This window comes from Corvus hawaiiensis, chromosome 3 (genome assembly GCF_020740725.1).
Source record: "Corvus hawaiiensis isolate bCorHaw1 chromosome 3, bCorHaw1.pri.cur, whole genome shotgun sequence".
NCBI lineage: Eukaryota > Metazoa > Chordata > Aves > Passeriformes > Corvidae > Corvus > Corvus hawaiiensis.
The window spans coordinates 97,867,088-97,874,567 of NC_063215.1; the positions used below are offsets into that span (position 1 = coordinate 97,867,088).

A 7,480-nucleotide genomic window follows, 5' to 3' on the forward strand; every position below is an offset into this window, starting at 1 on the left:
CGGATATTTGTGAAGTTATTTGGGATTTCTTAGGGCAAGGCAAAATAAACTTGTAGTTCTCTAACATTTAACAATGTTAAGTAAAGAGAGGATAAGACTACTCCATATTATAACAAATAAATATGTTTTCCTATTCCAGGGAAGTTTTGGCAATATTGTCACTACTGAACCACTCTGTGATCTCACATTAACTACACTAAGCCTGTCTTTTAAGGTGCGTTGTTACTCTGTGAAGATATTCCATTTACTTTGAAATTAAGCCCCAACTTATTTAACTCCTGACAACACCTTACCATAGCCCTATCAAGCAAGCACGAAAAACAGCAAAAAGAAAGAGATGGAGACAAAGCCATCTGAGGTTGTGCATCCCAAACCATACGTGTGCCCTAAAATCTAGCTTTCAGAAAGCCTTTATCTCTGTCACCTCATCTCATTACGACATGTTCACCAATTATTATTATTTTCTTCCCTTTCCCACCCGAAAGGACGCTTGTTCCCCAGAACGTGTTTAAATGGGGAAAGGGGATGCCCGGTGCCCTGGTGCTGTGGCCGCAGAAGCCTCCTCTGTTTCAGCATCACTGCAAGCACGGCCCGGCTCCAGCACCCCACACCGACCCCTTGCGCACGCAGACAACGCGGCGGGATTTGGGGAATAGCTCTTAGCCCAGGGAACGGACCCCCACCCTCTTTCCTTGCTCAGACATCCACTTATTGTAATTCCCCAGCTTTCGGCAACTTTGCTCCGCACCAGCAACCCCCCTGGAAACTTCGAGAGGAAGAACAAAGGGGCAAAGAACAAAGAGCCGGGAAGGGGTAGGAAAGGGAGGGAAGGGGAGGGGAGGGGAGGGGGAGCTCCCCCTTTTCGGGTCAGGCCGGAGACCCTCCCCTCCGGCCGCCCCAGGGTCAGCCCTGCCCGCCCGCCGCAGAGCCCCGGCGGCTGCTCAGCGGGGACGCCGCGGGGTGGCCGTGGGCGCTCCACGCGGGCTCTGAGCCCTCACACGGACCCTGCCAGGGCTTGCTCGGCGTCTGGTTTGTGCCCGACCGCGCAGCGCCCGCTCCCGCCGTGCTCTCAGCGATGAGATAAGCGAGGGGAGGCTGCCCCGCTGCCCCGCACAGCCGTGTCCCAGCGAGGGCCCGCACCGAGCACCCTCGGCAGCATCCCCCGCAGGGGGCCGGAGGCGACCCGTTCCCCGGGACAGCAACACGTGTCCACCCCACAGCGCGGTCCCAGAGTTGGGGCCGCTCCGCCGGGCGGCTTGAGGGGCTTTTGGGGGCAGCTCGAAAACAGCGAGCAAGAAACCGAGGCGAAGCAGCCGTCCCTTTTCGCTGCGGGGGCCCCTCTCCCCTCGCAGCAACGTTAAACTTTTGCTAAAGTATCACTGTACAGCCCTTTTTTGATGGTCCGCTCCCCTGACACCCCGTCTTACCGAAAGCGACCCTTCGGCCAGCGTCCTGCTTCCTCTGCTATCAGTTAAACAACCTTGAAGAGCTGCAGGTGCCTTCGTTACCTGTTGCTAGGAGACCCCTGCCCTCCTATCGAGGGGTGGGGGTAATTAAATCTGTTTTCATGGTGTGGTCATAGTGTGCTGGCTGTGGGAGGTGAAAACCCCGTGTGGCTGGGGGCAGGGTGCAAGGGAAGAGGGGGAAGATTTGGGCAGGACAGCCGTGCCCGGCGTCGCTGCCCGACCTCAGAGCGAAGCCAGCGGGGCAGGAAGAGCCAAACACCGGGCAGGGCAGCAATCCTGTCATTAGGGACCATACGCACTAAGTGCCATCCTGCAACCACCTCTTAGAGAATGGCAGGGAATTATCATTATTCTTCTCGGGCAGGCATTTCCAATTTGGACTTAATTGACGCGGTTCTTCATTTGAGTAATAACCAAAAGAAAGCCGAGTTTTACCCGAGAAACTTTAAGAGGTTTTTCTTCCCCCCTCCCCCTCTTTCTTTTTTTTTTATTTAAGATAGAAGTGAGCTAACAGAACCTCGCTTTCCTGAAGGTGAAATATATCTAGCCCGTAAACGGGAGCGCAAACAATCCGGGAGCCCGGTACCGAGGTGGGATGCGGGTGGCCGCGGGACGCAGTGCAGGAGGGGTTCCGAGTTCAAACCGAGCTGGACTCTCCCTGAACCAGTCCCGCCGCTCCCAAATCCCGAGGGGGAAGAGCCCCCTCGTCCCACAAGCCGCTGCCGTGAGCATCCCTCATTAGAGAAATCAGAGAATGGTGGGGAACGGCATAAACAGTTTAAAAACCTGAGGCTGGCGACTGAGGAGCGTGAGGCAGAGCTGGAACTTTGCGTGAAACGCTGCCCTGGGAACGGGAGGAAAACTTGAGCGCAGCCTGTGCCCTGAGTTAAAGTTAACTAAAGCCAATTACTTGTCTCCATATAAAAGGTTTCGCGTATGGTTACAGCTGAGGAAATACGAGAAGCTGATGAGTCTGTTTTGGTTATGATTTAATCAAATAAATTAAAGGAGAAGGGTAAGGATACGCCCAATCTGTGACTTCAAAAAAAAAAAAAAAGGCATGAGTTTTTTTGGGACACTCTCTGTCCAAAGCATCGCCTGTTGTACAGAGCAAAGCCAGGCTCTGAGAGTCCACTCATCTCATTACTGCTGGGTGTTTGGGGTTTCTCTTTTCCTCCCAATGGAGTAACCTTTCATAAACGATTGCAATTTCGGGGGGGAAAAAGTGAGTAGGTGCCAAACCAAGCTGGGGGTGGGGCAGAATTTTGCGTTTCAAGCAATTTAGCAGAGAGCAATTCTGCTTACAGCAGAGAGGTAGGTGGATACTTGAAAACGTCTTCCACCGGGGTGTCCTACTTTGGCAATTCTAATTAAAACAAGGTTTAAAACATGTAAAGAAAGAGCAAGCCTCTTGCTTTATTTCCAATGGGCGTGGGGGATACCGTCAGGCACAAGGAGTGCTTCCAGCTTGTTCTAACGTGCACCTTTGTTTAAAAGAAAAAAAAAAAATAATCAAGCTCGTCCTCTGATTTCAACTAATGTATTTTTAACTGGATTTCTTTCCTCTGCTTTGTGTGATCTGATACCTACCGTGTAGCCCTGGCCCACTTTCAGCCCTGCGGGTGCCCCGCATTGTGTGCGTGCCTGAAAGAAAAGGGAAAAGTCTTCCATCTCACACTCTTTTGCCCTGTACCTGTGCTTGGGAATTGAATCGTGTCCAAGCTAGTGGCCAGCAAAACCCTCATCCTATTCCCTTTCTCGCTGCCTAACCCGAGAGAAGACGCGACTTTGTAGTTGCAGCCTGGTTGGCGTGGCTGTGACCATCCAGCACCTCGGATCAATAAAGCAACCAGTTTTCTGACGTTTCTTTTCCACGGCTGCTTATTGAAAAGGAGCCTTTACCGCCACCTATAAATAGCGCTGCATCCAAGTCAATTTTTTTCATTATTTTTTTTTTCCCTCTCTACGTAAAGTAGCAAAGTTCTAACCAAGATACCGCAAGTTCTCCTTGCTGTTCAGCGAGGGCTCGCCCCAGAGGGGCTGCACTGGGGGTCCTGGCTCCAAAGGCGGCTGCGCTGCCGCCTCCATAGGGAGCGGGGGGCTTCGGAGGAGCCAGCCCCGGTCCCGCACCGGCCGCCTTTGAACTTTGTTCGCAGGCATGGGAGGGAGAGCAGCGAATACCGATACTCACCGTGCTCTTTGGCTTTCCAGATGTAACTCCGTCTCTCCCTCTTCTTTGTGTATAAATGAGCAGAGGTTACATCGCGGGCACGCGGTGTAATGCCCTGGATAACCCCGACCCTGTTAATTTAATGCTACGCTAACCTCAGAGTGTGTGATTGGAGCTCGAGTGTTGGGTTAGAAAGGCGCCTCTCCACGCTGGAAACAAATTCTCTTTCTCTCTCCACACCCACCCCCTTTCCACGCGGAGTCTCCCAGCCCTGCATTCCTGCACAAACCAGGACACCTACCTTTCCGAGAGCCACGTTCCCTATCACAGAGTGCATTTTTTGCCCACTCCCGAAACAACTGTGCAATTCCCCAAACCCACGTGCCGTGCCCTGCCTGCTGCGTGGGGCTTGGTTTCACGCACTGTGCCACGCCGAGGTCTGGCACTGCCTGCAAAGCGCTGAGACCTCGCGTAGGGGAAGGAAGGCGCTGCTTGTCCCCCCCCCCCCCCCCCGTTGCCCCTCGCTGCCCCCTCACCGGGGAAGGGGCGGCGGGGGCGAGGGGTCGGGGCTCTCTTTCTCACCCCAAAATCGCACGCTCAGCCCGTGGGACTGGGGTGCTCCTCCGGGCGCTTTCTACCTGCCTGAACAGAGGGCTGGGAGCTGACGGACAGTGATCGCTGTACGCGGAGCGATCAAACCCCCTTAGCCGTGCGTGATCTCGAGCTCTCTCTCTCTCTTTATTTATTTATATTTAATTCCCTTTCAATTCCCCTAAATGAGGTTTGATGAATACAGCCCGTTGTCCGCGTTGATACCAAGGTAATGATTATCAGGGGGTCTGAGCGCTCCAGGAAAAAAAAAGCGGAGGAAGAGAGAGAAATACAACCTCCGCTATCTCGCTGTTACTAATTCCCAGCCGGCTCGGACTCAGGGGACAAGGCGATCGCTTAACAAACCCTCCTCCTCCTCCTCCTCTCCCTTCACCACTCCTTCCTTCCTTCCTCTTCGCCGGCACATTTTCTCCCCCGCGCTCGCCCACGTTTCATTCCTCCTCTTCGTGAGGAATAAACCGTGCAAACTCAAACTAAAAAGAAAAAAAAAAAGGGGGGGGGGAAAGAAAAAAAAGGAAAGGTGGGTGGGAATGATACAGAAGGGGAATAAAAAAATAAGAAAGGGGAGGGAGGAGGAAAAGGACGGAGAGTGTCTGTGCCTGATCGCTGACCATCTGTGCAAAAGGTGATCATTGTTAGGTACTCACATGGCTGGTGGCAGAGCAGCTCTTAGCAATTAATAAGTCTCTCAGCTTGAGCTCTTCTTTCCCCTTTTGGATGGCAGCGCTCTCTGCGTGGCTCGCTCTCACTCGCGCGCACACACAAACCCGATCAGATGCTTCAGGACCGGCCACTTTGCGAGGGCAACAACACGGGAGGGTTTGTATTACTCCAGGTTCGTGTGTGTAGCCTATAAATAGCGAACTTTTTGATGGAATCAGCTAACAAATGAGAGAAGAAGGCGTAATTTTGCGCAGGGAGCCCCCCTTTCTCTTTGCAAGATTAAAACCCCCCAGGCAGCAGACAGAGCTAAAGTTGTGGGTGTGTAGAAAGGAATTTCACTTTATTGTGATCGTGTGCGAGATTTGTTTGTTTGTTTATTTTGGGGGTTGTTTTTGTTCCTCCCCCCATCGCCACCCCCCACCAACCTATACGTTACCTATACGTTACATCCTCCTCCCTGCCTTCCCAGCTAGGGGCAGGAACTGACCCATGTTAGCACCGACTTTAACTCCAAGTTGGGAACACACGGCGCGTTTGAGGTTTTTTCTTTTGGTGGTGGTGCCTGTTGTTGGTTTGGTTTTCTTTTTTTTTTTTTTTTTTTTTTGCGGCGGTGGGGGGGAAGATGTCCACGCGATACCGCGTGGAAATGCAGGAGGCGGGCGGGCAGGCTTCCCTGAACGTGCCCTCATTTTGAAAGCAAGTGAGGAACAGAAAGAAAACAGGTCGGAATTATTGGGGGGGGAGGAGGGAAGAAGGCGGTACTTTGGTAGGGACGAAGTGTGTGACTGGGGCTTTGGGTCAGCCACGGAGCGATGGCCCCACTCGAGAAAAAGCGCCTCGAAACACGTGGCTGCGGGGGTTCCGCGGTGCGGTCCCCCCACGCCGCTGTCCCGCCCGGCGCAGCGGAGCCCCGGGCACGCGTGGGCGCCTCTGCAGCCTCGTCCTTGGGGGTGCCAGGGGGCCCGGCCTTTCGCGCGTGGGCAGCGGGGCCGACCCGACGGCTGGGGCCCGGGGGGAACCCCCTGCTCCAGAGCCCACCCCGGCCTTCCTCGGGCAGTCTACGGGCTCCTCGGGGCCGGCTCCCCCCGCCGTCCTCCCTCCCGTGTTTTGTCAGAGGTCTGAGCGGTACCGGCACGTTCGGCATCCCCCCATAACGACAGCCCCCTGTCCCCCGAGGACATTGATTTGCGGGAAGCTTAAGGCTGGGCCCTGTCAGCAGAGGGGCTGCCGCTGATAAGGATCCCACCGCGGCAGCTATGAAGAGGTTTTCTCCCCTGACAGGTGCCTGACAGGGCTGGCCGGGAAGAACTGCTGACCTGTCTAAAGAAATATATCTGCGTCTCCCGGAATGGCAGGACAGATGGTGCCCGTTCGCACCGCGGCGACTTCTCTCGATGGCACACACCGAGCGGAGCTGATGAGTGGTTTGTTTTTATGGCAGGGAGGTAGTGATGCCCTCGGACATCCCGTGGCACAGGCTTGATGGGAAATGTCCGCTCCTGTACAGGCGCGGGTGGCACCGACACGCGTACCGGGCGGGCAGGGGGGCAGCGGCACCGCTCCCGCCCCGTCCCCGCGTACATGACCTGCCGCAGGATCGCCGAGGAAAGGGGCTTTCGGCACCTGTGCCAGAGCCGCGCCCCCAGTTAGAACCAAACTGGTTCTAAAGGTCGCTCCCGCTCGCCCCCACGCCCCTCGGCGGAGGCGGCCGCCGCTGAGCCTCGGCAGCGCCGGGCAGGGCTCACGCTGCCTTTGTGCCGCCCGCGGGGCCGCGCAGGAGCCCGTGTCAGGCAGCGCACGGGGGGTGCGGCAGGGCCCCCCGAGCCCTCTCGCTTTGAGCCGCTCTCCCTCCCGCGGCCCCGCTGGGGAAGGGCCCACGCGCGGACACGCAGCGGCCGCACGGGCAGCCCCGGCCCCCCCGGCCCCGGTGGCGACTCCCGCTGCCGGAGCGGCGACCCCGGCATCCCTCTCCTCCCCGCGCCCGGCTCCCACAGCGCCCGAGTGACGCGCAGCCCGGCGCGCTGGTCCGTCCGCACACATTTCCAATCTCATGGCTCATAAACTATTAGCAAAGGGATTTCATTATTCACCTTCCGTATCTTACAAAGGAGAAAGGGGGGAAAAAAAGGAAAAACAAAACCCCAAACCAACAAAACGCGCTCCTGGTAACAGCAAGACCGGCCGGGTTTAAATCCCAGCGCCTGCCCAGGCTCGGGGCTCTGGGGTCGGCTCGGGGCTGGCGGCCGCGGGAGCTCCACCGGGTTCCTCCCTCCGGCGCTGGTCTCCGGCCGCGGCCGCTTGTCCCGGAGGCACTGCGGGGGTCAGCCTCGGCCGAGGGCAACGCAAACCAAAGCCGCGAACTGCGTGTTACCGGCCGCGGAGAAAATATTCCAGAAGAAAGAATAAAATCTTGGGGATGAAAGGGGGTGGGGGGTGCAATCTGCTTGTTTTCCTTATTTTTTCTTTCTTTTTTTTTTTTTTTTCTTTGTCTGCAATAAATAACATTGGGATTTATTTAGCTCTCCATTGGAATGCGACAGCTCACTCTCCGGCGTGTGCAGCGCACGCG

The 7,480-nt window shown here is 55.9% G+C and overlaps 1 long non-coding RNA gene across 3 annotated transcripts; it reads right to left on the minus strand.

Moving 5' to 3' along the window:
* Positions 1-2,438: 2,438 nt before the first annotated feature.
* Positions 2,439-6,462, minus strand: LOC125322449. 3 transcript variants are annotated; one of them, XR_007202008.1, is made up of 4 exons: positions 6,228-6,462; positions 4,896-5,041; positions 3,057-3,110; positions 2,439-2,950 (listed from the first exon to the last, which is right to left on the minus strand). It is a non-coding gene; the product is annotated as an uncharacterized LOC125322449 (long non-coding RNA). The 3 variants fall into 3 exon arrangements; XR_007202009.1 differs by lacking the exons at positions 4,896-5,041; positions 6,228-6,462 and adding an exon at positions 3,658-4,102; XR_007202007.1 differs by lacking the exons at positions 4,896-5,041; positions 6,228-6,462 and having other exon boundaries at positions 3,057-4,102.
* Positions 6,463-7,480: the final 1,018 nt, after the last annotated feature.